The sequence below is a fragment of the Meles meles genome, chromosome 1 (assembly GCF_922984935.1).
Source record: "Meles meles chromosome 1, mMelMel3.1 paternal haplotype, whole genome shotgun sequence".
NCBI classification, from domain to species: Eukaryota; Metazoa; Chordata; class Mammalia; order Carnivora; family Mustelidae; genus Meles; species Meles meles.
Window position 1 is genome coordinate 119,031,591 of NC_060066.1, and position 15,868 is coordinate 119,047,458.

The 15,868-nt window shown below is 40.8% G+C and overlaps 1 non-coding gene across 1 annotated transcript; it reads left to right on the plus strand.

Annotated features, from left to right (window-relative positions):
* Window positions 1-7,374: 7,374 nt before the first annotated feature.
* On the plus strand, window positions 7,375-7,502 carry LOC123928790. The gene has a single exon (XR_006815812.1). It is a non-coding gene; the product is annotated as a small nucleolar RNA SNORA25 (small nucleolar RNA).
* Window positions 7,503-15,868: the final 8,366 nt, after the last annotated feature.

Sequence of the window (15,868 nt, forward strand, 5' to 3'; positions counted from 1 at the left end):
TATTTAAAGCTTTATTCTATGCCAAGCATTAGAAGTAAACAAAGTTGAAGTTACCAAAGCTTTAAACTATGCCAAGCATTAGAAATTAGACTGACCGGTCAGGGCCGCCTCCGAAGAGGGCGACCCTTCCCAGCCTAACAGACTAATTTTTATAGAGCAAAAACCTGGCCACATATAGGTAGCCAATGAGATTGTAACATTGTATAGTCATGTTAGGTCATGTGCAGTGGCCAAATGAATTACAATTTACCCTATAGTAGCTGTTTGACCTAACCTATTATTCTGGTCAGAATTGGTGCTCAAGGTTGGCACCCAAACAGTGGGGTTTACATTCTTTGGTGGTTAGGGAAAGAGTATGTGTGTTTCTTACTGATTGGATGTCTCCACCTGGCCCGACTCATCCTTGTATTCTGGGCTCTGTTATTAGGAACTGGCTGACCAAATTTTACTGGCTTCCCAGACTTGCTTCTTAGTAAGTTTCTCTGGGGGGCGGATGGGTGGGCAGGGTCGGTTTAAGTTTCACTGCACAAACAATAAAATGGCTTTTAACCAAGATGGAGTCGCTCTGGCTAAATAGGCCCTTACACTTTCTTTCTTTCTTTTTTTTTTAAGATTTTATGTATTCATTTGACAGGGAGGGGCACAGAAGCAGGGGGAGTGGGAGAGGGAGAAGCAGGCTTCACACTGAGCAGAGAGCCTGGTGGCGGGGCTCGATCCCAGGACCCTGGGAACATGACCTGAGCCAAAGGCAGACGCTTAACAACTGAGCCACCCAGGTGCCCCAAAAATAAAATCCTAAAAGAAAAAGAACTGTGGTTCCTTAGGAAGAAGGAGAACAGACAGGGAAGGGCATGAAGAAACTTCCTGGAGTGACAGAATATTTTCTTTTATTTTTGGTGGTGGTTAGAGAGGTATATACAATTGTCAAAACTCACTGAGCTGATGGCTAAAGATCTATACGTGTAATTTCATGTTTAATATCACAATTTGAAATGGAAGGATTAGGAGAGGGAAAGGAGGAGGAGGAAAGAAATGCGATTACGGGGCACAGCAGCTCTTGCCTTCAGCCCCATTTCTACCCTCTCTTTAGTAGCTTCAACTGCTGCCTCGTTTTTTATTTTTTTAATTTAGGGGTAGAGAAGAAAGGAGAGAAAACGCATGTTTTTATTAGATGTGGAGGCTGGCTACGGGAGTGCATGTTTATGTGACCAGTGATTGCTGTGGAAGTATTGTTTGAAACGGTCTGTATTACTGACAACTGCTAATGAGTATTTGACAGACTCTGGTGATAAGGGTAAGGCTGATGCAGTCTTCTTCCAGAAACAAATTTCAGTTCTAAAAGTTTTCCCAAGCAAGTTTCAGAGTTGGTGTAGCATAGGTATGTTCAAAATTATCCTTAGATCTGTAATGTGAAAAACGCATGGGCTTTTCTGAGTTATTTCTTATATAACTTGATGATATTTTCAAATATTCTGATGAAATAATCACTGTCTCTTAGAGCACGCATATAATGAACCAATACCACAAAGTACAAAGCTGAGTATTCAAACAGCGTGGTACTGGCGCAAAAATAGACACATAGATCAATGGAACAGAATAGAGAGCCTAGAAATAAACCCATGATTATATGGTCAATTAATCTTCGACAAAAGAGGCAAGAATATGCAATGGGGAAAAGACAGTCTCTTCAACAAATGGTGTTGGGAAAACCAGTACCTACATGCAAAAGAAAGAAACTGGACCACTTTTTTTTAATAACACACACACACACACACACACCCAATGGAGTAAAGGCCTAAATGTGAGACTTGAAACCATTAAATTCCTAGAAGAAAACATAGATAGTAATTATGTTGATATTAGCTGTAGAAACATTTTTCCAGATATATCTCCTCAGGCAAGGGAAACAAAAGCAAAATTAGACTATTAGGACTACACCAAAATAAAAAGCTTTTGCAATGTACAGATTTAATGCAATCCCTGTCAAAATGTCAACAGCATTTTTCACAGAACTAGAACACGTAATCCTAAAATTTATTTGTAGCCACAAAAGATTCTGAGTAGCCAAAGCAATCTTGAAAAAGAAGAACAAAACTGCAGGTATCACAATCCCAGATTTCAAGATACACTACAAAGCTGAAGTAATCAAATCAGTGTGGTCCTGGCACAAAAGCAGACACATAGATCAAGGGTACAGAAAAGAGAGCCCAGAAATAAACCCATGATTATATAATCAATTAATCTTTAACAAAAGAGGCAAGAATATGCAATGGGAAATAGTCTCTCCAACCAACAGTGTTAGGAAAACTGGGCAGCAACAAAAGAATGAAACTAGACTACTTTCTCACACCATATACAAAAATAAACTCAAAATGGATTAAGGACCTAATATGAGACCTGAAACCATAAAAATCCTAGAAGGGAACGCAGGCAATAATTCCTCTCATATTGGCTGTAGCAACATTTTCTAGGTATGTCTTCTGAGCCAAGAGAAACAAAAGCAAAAGTAAACTATTGAGACAACATCAAAATCGAAAGCTTCTACCCAGCAAAAGAAACAATCAACATGATAAAAAGACAACCTTCTGAATGGGAGAAGATATTTGTAAGTGACATATCCAATAAAGGGTCAGTGTCCAAAATATATAAAGAACTTATACAACTCAACACCAAAAAACCCCCAAATAACCCAACTGAAAAATGGACAGAAGCCATGAACAGACATTTCTCCAAAGACAGACAGAGGGCCAACAGACACATGAAACTATGCTCCACATCACTCATCGTCCGGGAAATGCAAGTCAAAACCACAATGAGATATCACCTCACACCTGTCAGAGTGCTATAATCAAAAACACAGAAACAAGTGTTGGTGAGGATTTGGAGAAAAAGGAACCCTTGCCCACCGTTGGAAATACAAATTGATGTAGCCAACCTAAAGGACAGCACGGAGGTGCCTCAAAAAGTTAAAAATAGAACTACCATATGATCCAGTAACTGAACTACTGGGTATTTACCCAAAGAATACAGGAATACTAGTTCAAAAAGATATATGCACCCCTATGTTTATAGCAGCGTTATTTATAATAGCCAAATTATGGAAGCAGCTCAAGTGTCCACTGGTAGACGAGTACACAAAGAAGATGCGTGTTTCATATATGTTTATATATGTATATGTGTGTGTGTGTATATACATATATGAAACACACATCTTCTTTGTGTATACATACACACAGTGGAATATTACTCAGCCATAACAAGAATGAAATCTTGCCATTTGTAACAACAGGGATCGGTCTAGAGGGTATAATGCTAAGTGAAATAAATCAGAGGAAAACAAATACCATATGATTTCACTCATATGTGGAATTTAAGAAAAAAAGACAAATGAAGAAAAAAGAGACCAACAACAACAAAAAAGCCTCTTAAATACAGAGAAACAACTGGTGGATGACAGAGAGAGGCAGGTGAGGGGATGGATGGGTAAGATAGTTGAAGGGGATTAAAAAATACACTTGTAATGAGCATTGAGTACTGCATAGAAATGTTGAATCATTATATTGTACACCTGAAACTAATATAGCACTGTATGTTAATTATACTTACGTTTAAAAAAACAAAAAAAATTTATAAATATTTTTGCCAAAATAAACAGGTTTAAAGGTGTTCTCATACAGTACTGATATAGTATTCTTTTGCTTTTGTTGTTCACAAATTTCATAACAAGCTGATATGCTGATTTCTCATCTCTTTTCATTATATCCTTTTCAGATAGTAGAACTTGCAAAAGCAATAACAATGAAAAACAGCCATATAAATCTAATTTTTTTATTTAACTTGTCTGGGCCTGGATTCTAAAGAATATAAAATATTTAAATGTGACATTTGTGGACCTGTTTGGTTTTATTTTTTAACAATATATCACAACTTATTAAGTATGGCCATAGGCAGTTCATTTTTCAGATTATTTACCTGAAACAACCAAATGATACAGTGCTTTCTTATCATGTCTTTGGAAAGAAGTTTCTGCAGCTAATTAAATTTTAGTTAATAATACACTTATGCGGTTGGATACATTGTTGAAATTTATAGTTGTAACTAATGTCTAACATTTCAGTGCTTGCCAAAATTCTAGTATTCTACTGAGCTAAAATATAGAAAGAAAACTTTGCTAATTTGAAGTGTATAAAAGGGGAAGCAAGACAAGGATTTTATATCAGTTCATTTATCTTTATCAAATAACGGTAAGACTGTCAGGTTTGCCAGAAGAAGCACAAGATGAAGAGGGGAAGAGGATAAAAAGGAGAGGGAAAAAGAGAAAGGAAGGAGGAAGAGGAAAACAGAAAGGGGAGGAAAGAGGATGGGGAGAGGCAGAGGGAGGAGGAGGAGAAGGTAGGAAAAGAAATGGAAGGTGGAAGAGGAAGAAAATGATGAATGAAAAGAATTAGAAAGTGACAAGCAGAAGATCCAAAGTAGAAAACCTGAAAGGGGCTTTTAAGTGTAGGGATTAGGTAAATGCACAAATGATATAAGAACCTAGGTGATGGGTACCTGGGAGTCTATTATACTGTTCTATTTACTTTGTATGTATTTGAAAATTTCCATAATAAAAAGGTATTATTTTTTATTTTTTTAAAAGAATTTATTTATTTGACACAGAGAGAGAGACAGTGAGAGAGGGAACACCAGCAGGGAGAGTGGGAGTGGAAGAGGGAGTGGGAAAGGGAAAGGGAAAGGGAGAAGCAGTCTTCCCAATGAGCAGGGCCTAGCTCCCAGGATCCTGGGATCATGACCTGAGCTAAAAGAGATGCTTAATGACTGAGCCACGCAGGTGCCCCTAAAAATGTATTTTTAAAAAAGAAATCAAGGTCAGTCATCATATTAATTTAGGAGGAAATTAGAATTTAGGAGGAAAAAACATAATTACCTCAATAGATATAGAGTATGAGTTCATAAAAATGATAGAATGAGTTCATAATAGTTCATAAAAGTTCATGATAAAAACTCTTCACAAACTGAAAATTGAAAGGAGTTTCATTAATCTGTTAAGCTTGTCTATAAAATCCTGTGGTTGACATCAAACTTGATGGTGGAATTACTGAACACTTTCCTCTAAGTTGAAATAAAGGGAAGATGTCCATTCTCATCACTACTATTCAAGATTGTGCTGGTGGTTTTAGTCAGTGCAGTAAGGCAAGACAAAGAAAAAGGGAGAAGGATTGTAAAGAAAAAGTTAAACTTCCCTCTACAGGTGACATGACTACATATGTAGAAAATGGGAAGCTATAAACAAATTATTAAAAACAAGTGAATTTGGCAAGATTGCAGGATACAAATTCAATATGCAAAATAAATTGTATGTCTCTAGTAACAATTCAAAAGTGAAATTGAAACAAAACTATTTAATGGGTATCTGGGAGTCTATTATACTGCTCTATTTACTTTGTATGTATTTGAAAATTGTAATGTAATGTAATAAAAAATAAAACATCTGGAACAATTTTAATTAAACTATGTAAAACCTCTACATGAAAACAATAAAACACTACTGAGAGAGGCTAAAGAAGACCTAAACAGATAAAGAGATACACCATCTTCATGAATTAGAAGGCTGAAATGGTTAAGATGACAATTCTTACCAGCTATTCTATAAAATTCCAATAAAAACCCCAACAGACCTTCTTCATGGAAATTTACAAGCTTATTCTAAAATGTATGGAAATGAATAGGACTCAAAATAGCTAAAACAATCTTGAAGAAGAGCAAAGCTCGAGGGACTAGGCTACTTAATTTCAAGACCTACTACAATGAGGGGCACCTGGGTGGCTTAGTCAGTTGAGGGTCCCACTCTTGGATTCAGCTGGTCCTGATCTCATGGCTCATGAGATGGAGCCTGGCATCAGGCTCAGCAGTGAGTTGCCGTGAAGATTTTCTCCCTCTGCTCCTCCCCCCACTCATGCTCTCTCTCCTTCCCTCAAGCTCAAATAAATAAATGTCTTTTTTTAAAAAAAGACTTTCTACAATAAAAAGCCAGAGTAACAAAAGACACGGTAGTATTGGCATAAGGATAGATAAGTAGAACAATGGTACAGAATTGAGAGTCCAAAAATAAGTCCACACATGTACCATCAATTGATTCGGACAGAACAACTAAAGCTATTCAATAAAGGAAAGAAATTAAATAAATAAATAAATAAATAAAGTTTTCCAGTAGGCAGTGCTGCAACATCAGTAACAACAGATAGGGGATATCTGTAGGAGAAAAAAAAAATCAGACCACTCCCCACTCCCAACACTTCAGTGCATATTATACAAAAATTAACTTGAGATGCATCATAGGTCAAAATGTGAAAGCTAAAATTCTAAAGCTTTTTTTTTGTTTGTTTAAGATTTTTGTTTATTTATTTGACAGAGAGAGAGACACACAGGGAGAACACAGGCAGGGGGAGTGGGAGAGGGAGAAGCAGGCTTCCCGCTGAGCAGGGAGCCTGATGCAGGGGCCCTGAGCGGAATGCAGAAGCTTAAGGACTGAGCCACCCATGTGCCCCTAAAGTTCTAAAGCTTTTAGAAAAAAACATAGGAAAATATCTTTGTAATCTGGGAGTGGGGGAATTGGAAGTTGGAAAACATTTTTAGACAGGACACAAAAAGCACTAACCAGGTGTGAAGCCTGCTTACGGTTCTCTTTCTCTCCCTCTGCCCCTCCTCACCACTTGCATGTGCATTTGTGCACATGGTCTCTATCACTCAAAAAAAAAAAAAAAGTTAAGAGAAACGAAGAATTTGTTCATACAAAAACTTGTACACAAATGTTGATAGCAGCATTATTCATAAGAGCCAAAAAGAGGAAACCACCCAAAGGTCCATCAGCTGATAAACTGCGAAGCAAAACACGATATATCCTTACAGTAATGTTATTCAGCCATAAAAAGAACTAAGTACTGATGCACACTGTAACATGGGTGAAGTTTGAAAACATTATGTTAAAGAAGTCAGCCACACAAGGTTACATACTTAACCCATTTACGTGAAATATGCAGAATAGGAAAATCTGTAGAAACAGAAAGTTTATTCATTGTTGCCGAGGGATGGTAGAAGAGGGGGCAAAACTGAGACTAACTGCTAATAGCACAGGGTTTCTTTCTTCTTTTGTTCTTTTTTTTTAAAGATTTTATTTACTTATTCGACAGGGAAAGAGAGATCACAAGTAGGGAGAGAGGCAGGCAGAAAGAGAGGGGGGAGCATGCTCCCCCCTGAACAAAAAACCCGAGGCGGGGCTCAATCCCAGTACCCTGGGATCATGACCTGAGCCAAAGGCAGAGGCTTAACCCACTGAGCCACACAGATGCCCCAGCACAAGGTTTCTTTATGGGTAGGTCATTTCAAAGAGGGCTTGTGGGACTAAAACCAAGAGCTCTTTAAGGCTGTGACCAAATATTGGAGTTCTCCATAGGATGTAATAGTTACTCAATAGTGCTATGTTTTCCTGAGGAGATACAAGATTAAAAAAAAAAAAAAGGTTTCGGGGCGCCTGGGTGGCTCAGTGGGTTAAGCCGCTGCCTTCGGCTCAGGTCATGATCTCAGGGTCCTGGGATCGAGTCCCACATCGGGCTCTCTGCTCCGCGGGGAGCCTGCTTCCCTCTCTCTCTCTCTGCCTGCCTCTCTGCCTACTTGTGATCTCCTGTCTCTCGCTGTCAAATAAATAAAAAAAAAAAAAAAAAAAGGTTTCTTTATGGGGAGATGAAATGAAAATGTTCTGTGATTAGATAGTGGTGATGTTTGTACAACATGGTGAACATACTAAAAAGCCACTTACTTGTACACTTTAAAATGGTGAATTTTCTGCTTTTTATGGACTATGGAATTCTGTAATATTCATCATGAATTTATATGAGGATTATATTTCAATAAAACAAAACTTTTTTACATTTTATTATTAATGAAATAGGGTTAAGAGCACCTTCCTATTTCTTACCTAAGAGAGATATTAAAAGAATAAGGAAATGGACACGAAGCTGCTGAATTTGTCAGTGAAACCACAACAAAAACTTATTTTTCTTAATTTCCAGATAAAATATTTGAGCAATGTAGTCAGCAAAATTAATACATTTCCAATTTTGCATTTACCAGATCTGCGCCACCTTTTCTTTTAATGTGTTTCTCATCCTTGTCCTTAATTTCTGAAGTTAAAACTCGCTTGAAATCTTCCTGAGTCTGCAAAAGAGCTGTAAGTTTATCTAAGGCGGTCTACCTTGCTCCATCTCGAACAGAAAGAAGTAACGGAGATTTGTGAGATAAATTAAATTTGTGAGATAAAATTAAAGGCCACTAGAGGGCACTGTACCCCGTATGGTTTGCAGTTAAGGCTTTCTGTGCAGAAATACTTTTTTATCTTAAAGATTATGCTCCACACAGTGAAGCCAGGAAAACTGTTTATTCGCCTGGTCAAACCATTCATTAGCTCGGTGGCCTTAGGAAAGTCTTTCAATTTCTGTGGGTTTCAACTTCCACATCTACAAAACGTGGGTTTGGTTGCGTGGTTTCCAAGTTCCTGTCAAATCTAAAATTCCTATTTAGGAATTCCCTAAGGCCAGGATAAAATCTGATAAAACTGTTCAAGAGTTGTGCCTGTTTTATCACTTTCTCCAGCTCGCTCAAACTGGTTCCTCTTTCTGCTTTTCCTGTTTCTGTTTTTCCAGCCTTGACCTTTACCTCTTAAGCACCATTTACTGACAACTTCTTCTTTTTTTTTATTTTAAAGATTTTATTTATTTATTTGACAGAGAGAGATACAGTGAGAGAGGCAACACAAGTAGGGGGAGTGGGAGAGGGAGAAGGCTTCCTGCCAAGTGGGGAGCCCAACATGGGGCTCGATCCCAGGATCTTGAGATCATGACCTGAGCCAAAGGCCACCCCAAAACTGAGACACCCAGGTACCCCTTTACTGACAACTTTTAATATGATATATAAACATTCTTTGAGCACTTGCCAAATTTTCTGTTTTGATTCTCACAACACACTGGGCTTGTAGGTATTATCTCCGGTGTACCTGGTGAGGAAAGAGGAGACCTGGAAGATTTCTGTGACTTGCCTGCAGGCACAAAACTAGTCAGTTATAGGACCTGGCCTTCCAACTTCAAAGCCTGTGCTCTTTATGACAGTATTCCCTGTTAGTGGGAACCACTTTTGCGGGGCCTGAAGAATCCACATTGATGCCGGCAGTATTAGTTCTCTACCACTGCTGTAACAAATTACTATAAACCGTGGCTGAAAACAACATAAATTTACGATCTTACTGTTCCCTGAGCCAGAAGTCCAATACAGACCTCACCAAGGTAAAATCAAGGTGTGGAGGGGAGTTCTGTTCCCTTCTGGAAGTTCTAGGTGAGAATCTGTTTCCCAGCATTTCTCAAGCTTCTAGAGGCCACCTGCATTCCCTCGCTGGCATACCCTTTCTTCCGACTTCGAAGTCAGCAATAGCAAATCCTTCTCACACTGTTTCACTCTGACCTCTCTGCCTCCCTCATCCACTTTTCTTTTTTTATAGAATTTATTCATTTTCTTGAGACAGAGAGAGCGCGAGTACATGAGCAGGAGGGAGGGGCAGATGGAGGAGAGAAGCACACTCCCCGCTAAGCAGGGAGTCCAACACAGGGACCTTGAGATCATGACTTGAGCCAAAGACAGATGCCTCGACTGAACCATCTAGGCACCCTTCCCTTCTTCAACTTTTTTAAAAAAGATTTTATTTATTTATTTGAGAGAGAGAGACAGTGAGAGAGAGCATGAGAGGGGAGAAGGTCAAAGGGAGAAGCAGACTCCCCGTGGAGCTGGGAGCCCAATGTGGGACTCGATCATGAGACCCCGGGATAATGACCTGAGCTGAAGGCAGTTGCTTAACTAACTGAGCCACCAGGCACCCCCTCTTCCACTTTTAAGAATGCTTCTAAGGGGGCGCCTGGGTGGCTCAGTGGATTAAAGCCTCTGCCTTCGGCTCAGGTCATGATTCCCAGGGTTCTGGGATCGAGCCCTGCATCAGGCTCTCTGCTCCGCAGGGAGCCCGCTTCCCCCTCTCTCTCTGCCCGCCTCTCTGCCTACTTGTGATCTCTGTCTGTCAAATAAATAAAATCTTAAAAAAAAAAAAAAAGAATGCTTCTAGGGGCACCTGGGTGGCTCAGTGGGTTAAACCTCTGCCTTCGGCTCAGGTCATGATCTCAGATTCCTGGGATCGAGCCCCACATCGGGCTCTCTGCTCAGCAGGGAGACTGCTCCTCCCTCTCTCTCTCTGCCTGCTTCTCTGCCTACCTGTGATCTTTGTCTGTCAAATAAATAAATAAAATCTTTAAAAAAAAAAAGAATGCTTCTAATTACACTGGGTCCAGACAATTCAGGATAATCTCCTTATTTTAAGGTCAGCTGACTAGCAAATTTAATTCCATCTGCATCCCTAATTCCCTTTTGTCCTGTAATATAACATATTCACAGGTTTGAAGGGTTAGGACATGAACATCTTAGGGGGGTTGCTTATTCTGACTACCATGTTGTCCTTCTGTAAGAAAAAAATACAAAGTTACAATTACAAAATTAGATATGATCCTATGAACACATATAGTAACCTTTATTAAATGCATGGAAAATCTGTTTCTCATTTATTTATTTGTTTTTTTTAATTGAGGTAAATTCATATAACATAAAGCTAACCATTTCAAAGTATACATGTCAGTGGTATTTAATACATTCACAATGTTGGAGAACTAGTGCCTATATCAAGTTCTAAATCATTTTCATTACTCCAAAGAAAACTCCATACCCATTAAGTAATCATTCCCTTTTTCCCCATTCTTTAGAACCTGGCAATCACTAACTCTCTTCTCTATCTCTACAGATTTACCTATTCTGGATATTCCATAAAATGGAAACATATAACTAGTGACCTTTTGTGCCTTGCTACTTTCACTTGCAGTATTTTGATACATGCTATAGCCCATATACTTCATTCTTTTTTATGACTAAATAATATTCCATCCTGTGGCTATTCCACCTTTGTTCAATGATGGTATTCAATGATGGGCAATGAATTGTTTCCAACTTTTCACTATTATGAAAAGTGCTGCTATGAACATTCTTGTGTAAGTATTTGTTTGAATATTTGTTTTTAATTCTTTAGATATATACATAGAAGTAGAATGGGGGGAGTCATATGGTAATTCTCTAACTTTTTGAGGAAGCACCAAATTGTTTTCTATGATGCCTATATTATTTTCTGCCCTCACCATCAATATATGAGGTCTCGAATTTCATCACATTCTTGCCAGTACTTATTTTATTTTTTTAAAAAAATTATTACTTTAGCCATCCTAGTGGATGTGAAATGGCATCTTGTAATTTTAATTTGCATGTCTCTATTGCCCAATAGTGTTGAGCATCTTGTCATGGGTTTGTTAGCCATTTACATATTTTCTTAGAAAATGTCTGTTCAAGTCCTTTGCTCATTTTTTAACTAGGCTGTCTTTTTGTTACTGCATTATCAGTGTTCTTTATGTATTTTGGATATTAGACCCTAATTAGCAAATATTTTCTTCCATTCTGTGGGTTGTCTTTCCACTCTTTAAGAAAATATTTTATTTTTAAGATTTTATTATTGATTGATTGATTTTAGAGAGTGAGCATGAGCAGGAAGGGCAGAGGGAGAGAGAGAATCTTGAGCAGACTCTGTTGAGCGGAGCCCAATATGGCCTTTATCTCATGACCCTGCGATCATGATTTGAGCTGAAACCAAGAGTCAGACTCTTAACCGACTGGGCTGCCCAGGTGCCCCAAAGATTTTATTTTTAAGTAATCTCTACACCCAACGTGGAGCTCAAACTTACAACTCTCAGATCAAGAGTTGCATACTTCACCAACTGAGCCAGCTAGGTGCCTCTTTCACCTTCTTGTTAATTAATTATCCTTTGATGCACAAAAGCTTTTAATTGTGATTAAATCAAATTTACATACTTTTTCTTTTGTTGATCTTCTTTTGGTGTTGTATCTAAGAATCCATCGCCAAATCCAAGATCCTTAAGATTTACCCCTGTTTTCGTCTAAGAAGTTTATAGTTTAGCCTTTACTTTTAGGTTGTTGGTTAATCCATTTTGAGTTGATTTTTGTATGTACTATGAATTAAGGTTGCAACATCATTCTTTTACATATGGATATCCAGTTGTCTCAGTACAATTTGTTGAAGAGACCTTCTTTTCCTATTGAATGATCTTGACACCCTTTTAGAGAATCAATTGGTCCTATGTTCATGAGATTATTTCTGGACTCTCAATTCCATTCTATTTGTCTATATATTTGTCCTTATGGTAATATCATACTGTTTTGGTTCCTGTAGCTTTGTAATACGTTTTGTAATAAGGAAGTGTGAGTCCTCTGACTTTGTTCTTTTTCAATATTTTTATGATTATTTGGGGTCCTGTGCAATTCCATACAAATTTAGAGGTCATCTTTTCCACTTCTGCAAAACTTCTGTTGGAATTTTAATAGGGACTGTGTTGAATCTGTAGATCACACAGAGTAGTATTGCCATCTTAACATTATTAAGTCTTTCTATCATAAACATGGATGCCTTACTATTTATTTAGGTCTTCTTTAATTTTTTTCAGTAACATTTTGCAGTTTTCAATGTATAGGTCTACTAACTTAATGTAGTAAGGAATTTGGGTTCATCTAAAAAGAGGTCTGGCCTTTATCCAAGCTCCTGGCAGGTGACTTCTAAAACCTTGCACCTTTCCAAGTGCTAGAGGAGTGTCTTTGTAATTCATGGTAGGTTCCCAGAGATCAATTCCAATAGTTTATGCAAATGAAACAACTCAAGGTGAGGGCCAGCAATGCCAGAAAGACCAACCATGTGATTGGAGAAGTAGGGCTTTCTTTGTGTCACATGATAACAGCTCAGCTACTGGGGTGGAGGTAGGTAGGGACTTGGAGATTTGAGTTTAGTCACCTGGGTGATGATTCACATCAAGGAAGGAAGCCTCAATAAAATGCTGTGTACCAGGACTGGAGTGACTTTCTGTGGTTGGCAAAACTCTTTGAATACTGCCACACGTCGTCATAGCTGGGGGAGAGGATTAGAATGTTGACTTTAGACCCCTTCCAGATTCTGCCCATGCTCTTCTTCTCTTGCCTGATTTCAATTTATCCTTAACCTGTGATAAACATGACCTTGAGGATAATAACTTCTATTGAATTCTGTGAGTCTTGCTAGCAAATTAGCCTGAGGGTGGTTTGGGGAACCTCCAATTTGTGGCCAGATGGTCTAAAGTGAGGGTGGCCCTAGGGACCCTCAGATTTACATACAGCTGGTATCTAAAGCAAGGGCAGTTTGGGGTCACTGTTTCTTCAGACTGTCCTCTTGCCTAAAGCTTTGCAAACTCCCCAGTTAAATTTAGCCCTAGGTATTTTAATCTTCTGGATGCTGTTGTAAATGAAATCGTTTTCTTGATTTCTTTCTTTCTTTTTTTTTTTTTTTAACAAATACTTACTCAACACTTGCTATATGCTTCACAAACACTAGTTTTATTTCCCTAACAACCCTAATTAGGTCTTTTGGTTTTTGAAAACTGGGCAATCTGGCTCCTGAGTCCGAATTCTGAACCCACAACACTGTTCCTTTACAAGACGTCTTTGAGAAATCTCCTGGGAGTCACCTTATCCTATCTCTTCCCACAGCCGTTATAAATTCACTCCTGAACCAGAGTCTCCCACTCTGTCTTCCTAACTTAACTGTCTACAGTCAACCCTAAATGCTGCTGGCCCCTTAACAATCCTAAAGCACCAGTGTCCAGGTCCTGGTCACCACAATGACCTGAAGATCCTTCCTTCTCTGCATTTTTCAAAGGCAGGAACAATTATTGCTCATAAGCAGTACTTGGCAGTAGATTCTACACTGTCTTCAATGAACACTTTGAACTCCTACTGAAAACTTCGCTGTGAAACAGAGGAAGGGTGGGTGAGAGGAAAGCACTTGGGACCCCTGGGGACCAGATCCCCCAAACTCCACTCCTCAGCCCGTTTCCTCATTTGCAAAACAAAATCTTAAGGCCTACTCCTATGATTGTTTTGAGAATTATGAGTGTGTGGTAGCAGGTGGGAGTGGAGGGGTTGGACAAGGTCCCAGTATGCAGGGAAAGCTCAACAAATGTTGGCTCTTTTGTACCTCAGCCTCCTCAAAGAAATTGTAATTTCTTGGAAGGCAGGGGCCTTGATACCTTTTTGGTATTACTTAAAAGTTAACATTATTTAAAATGACTTTAACTGGGGCACCTGTATGGCTCAGTTGGTTGAGGGGCTGCCTTCAGCTCAGGTCACGATCCTAGAGTCCCAGGATGGAGTCCTGTATCTGGCTCAGGGACTCTGATTCTCCCTCTGACCCTCCCCGCCTCATGCTCTCTCTCAAATAAATAAAATCTGTAAAAAAAAAATTAAAAAAAAAAAAAAAGGACTGTAACTGGTATGCTTTGGTGTCTGGACTTCCTCAAGACATCAGTGACTCTTACCACAAAATCAGGCTCTGGAGCCTGACTTCAAAGGCTGGCTCCTTCCTGCTAGCTGTTTGACCTGTGGAAAACTGCTTAATCTCTCTGAGCCTCAGGTGCTCTCCTAGTGAAATGTAGTACCCACCGCACAAGGTCATGAGGATTCCGGCCAAGTACTTAGCACATCATCCGTCTGCTAGCTCCAATTATATGCTGCCCCCAACATTCTGTGTCCATAAAAACTTGGGCTCTGCATTCTCATTTCTCCATGTTTCCAACTTACGCACCTCCCTGGCGACCACAACGCCCAGCATTCATCAATTGCCGCAGGGGAGGCTCTGGGTCAGGCCCCTGGCGGGACACCCCCTTGCCCGCTTTTTCCTCTTCTCTGCCAGAGACTGAGTCCCGCACGCGTGGACGTGAGGCCGAGGATGCGGGGTACTCGTGGCCGCGCAGGGGGTCGGCGCACCCCGTCCCCCCCTCCGCCCACCCTGGCCTCGTGGGGCTAGACAGGTGACGGCTCGTGCTTGGGAGGGAGGGGGCGGCCGAGCCGGTCGTGCCGGCCCCGCCCCCGCGCGCAAGCTCCGGCCGGCCGGGGTACAAGGCAGCGGCGCCCACCCCGCACACACGGCGCGGAGCTCTCCCACCCGGCGTGGCAGCCGCGCGGCCCAGCGCAGCTCCGTCCCGCGCAGCCGCGTCCCTTGCACGCTTGGCGGCGCGAACCGCGCAGAACGGTTAGTCGGGTAACGGCGGGCCGCGGCGCTGGGCGCGGACGGCGCGGGGCCCCTGCCGCCCTGGCGGGTGTGGGGGGGGGGGGCTGGGGCGCAGGCCTGCATGGGGGGGAGGGACGCGGGGGGGTGAGGCGGCGCGGCAGGGCGGGCCCAGAGCCGGGAGCGGGAGATGCGGACAGGTGTGCGGCCCGGGCTGGCGAGAGGAGGACCTGGGGGAAATCGCTTCATCTCCAGCGGGGATGCTTTTGTTCTGGAAGGAAAACGACCTCGGCTGTAAAATCAAATAGGGATGACAAACGTCATGCCTCCAAGCTCTCTTGACCAGATTGTGGCTCTGCGGCAGGTGGTTTGGGCGGGAGGTTTTTTGTTTGTTTGTTTGTTTCATTTTTGGCGTTGGGGCATGCCACCTTTAACCTAATCTTTTTTTTTTTTTTTTAAGATTTTATTCGTGAGAGGGCGAGCATGGGCGGGAAGAAAGGGCAGAGGGAGAGGGAGAAGCAGGCTTCCTGCTTAAGGGGGTGGGGGGCTCAATTCCAGGACCCGGGGATCATGACCTGAGCGGAAGGCAGAGGCTTAACTAACTGGGCCACCCAGATGCCCCTTTAACCTTCTAAT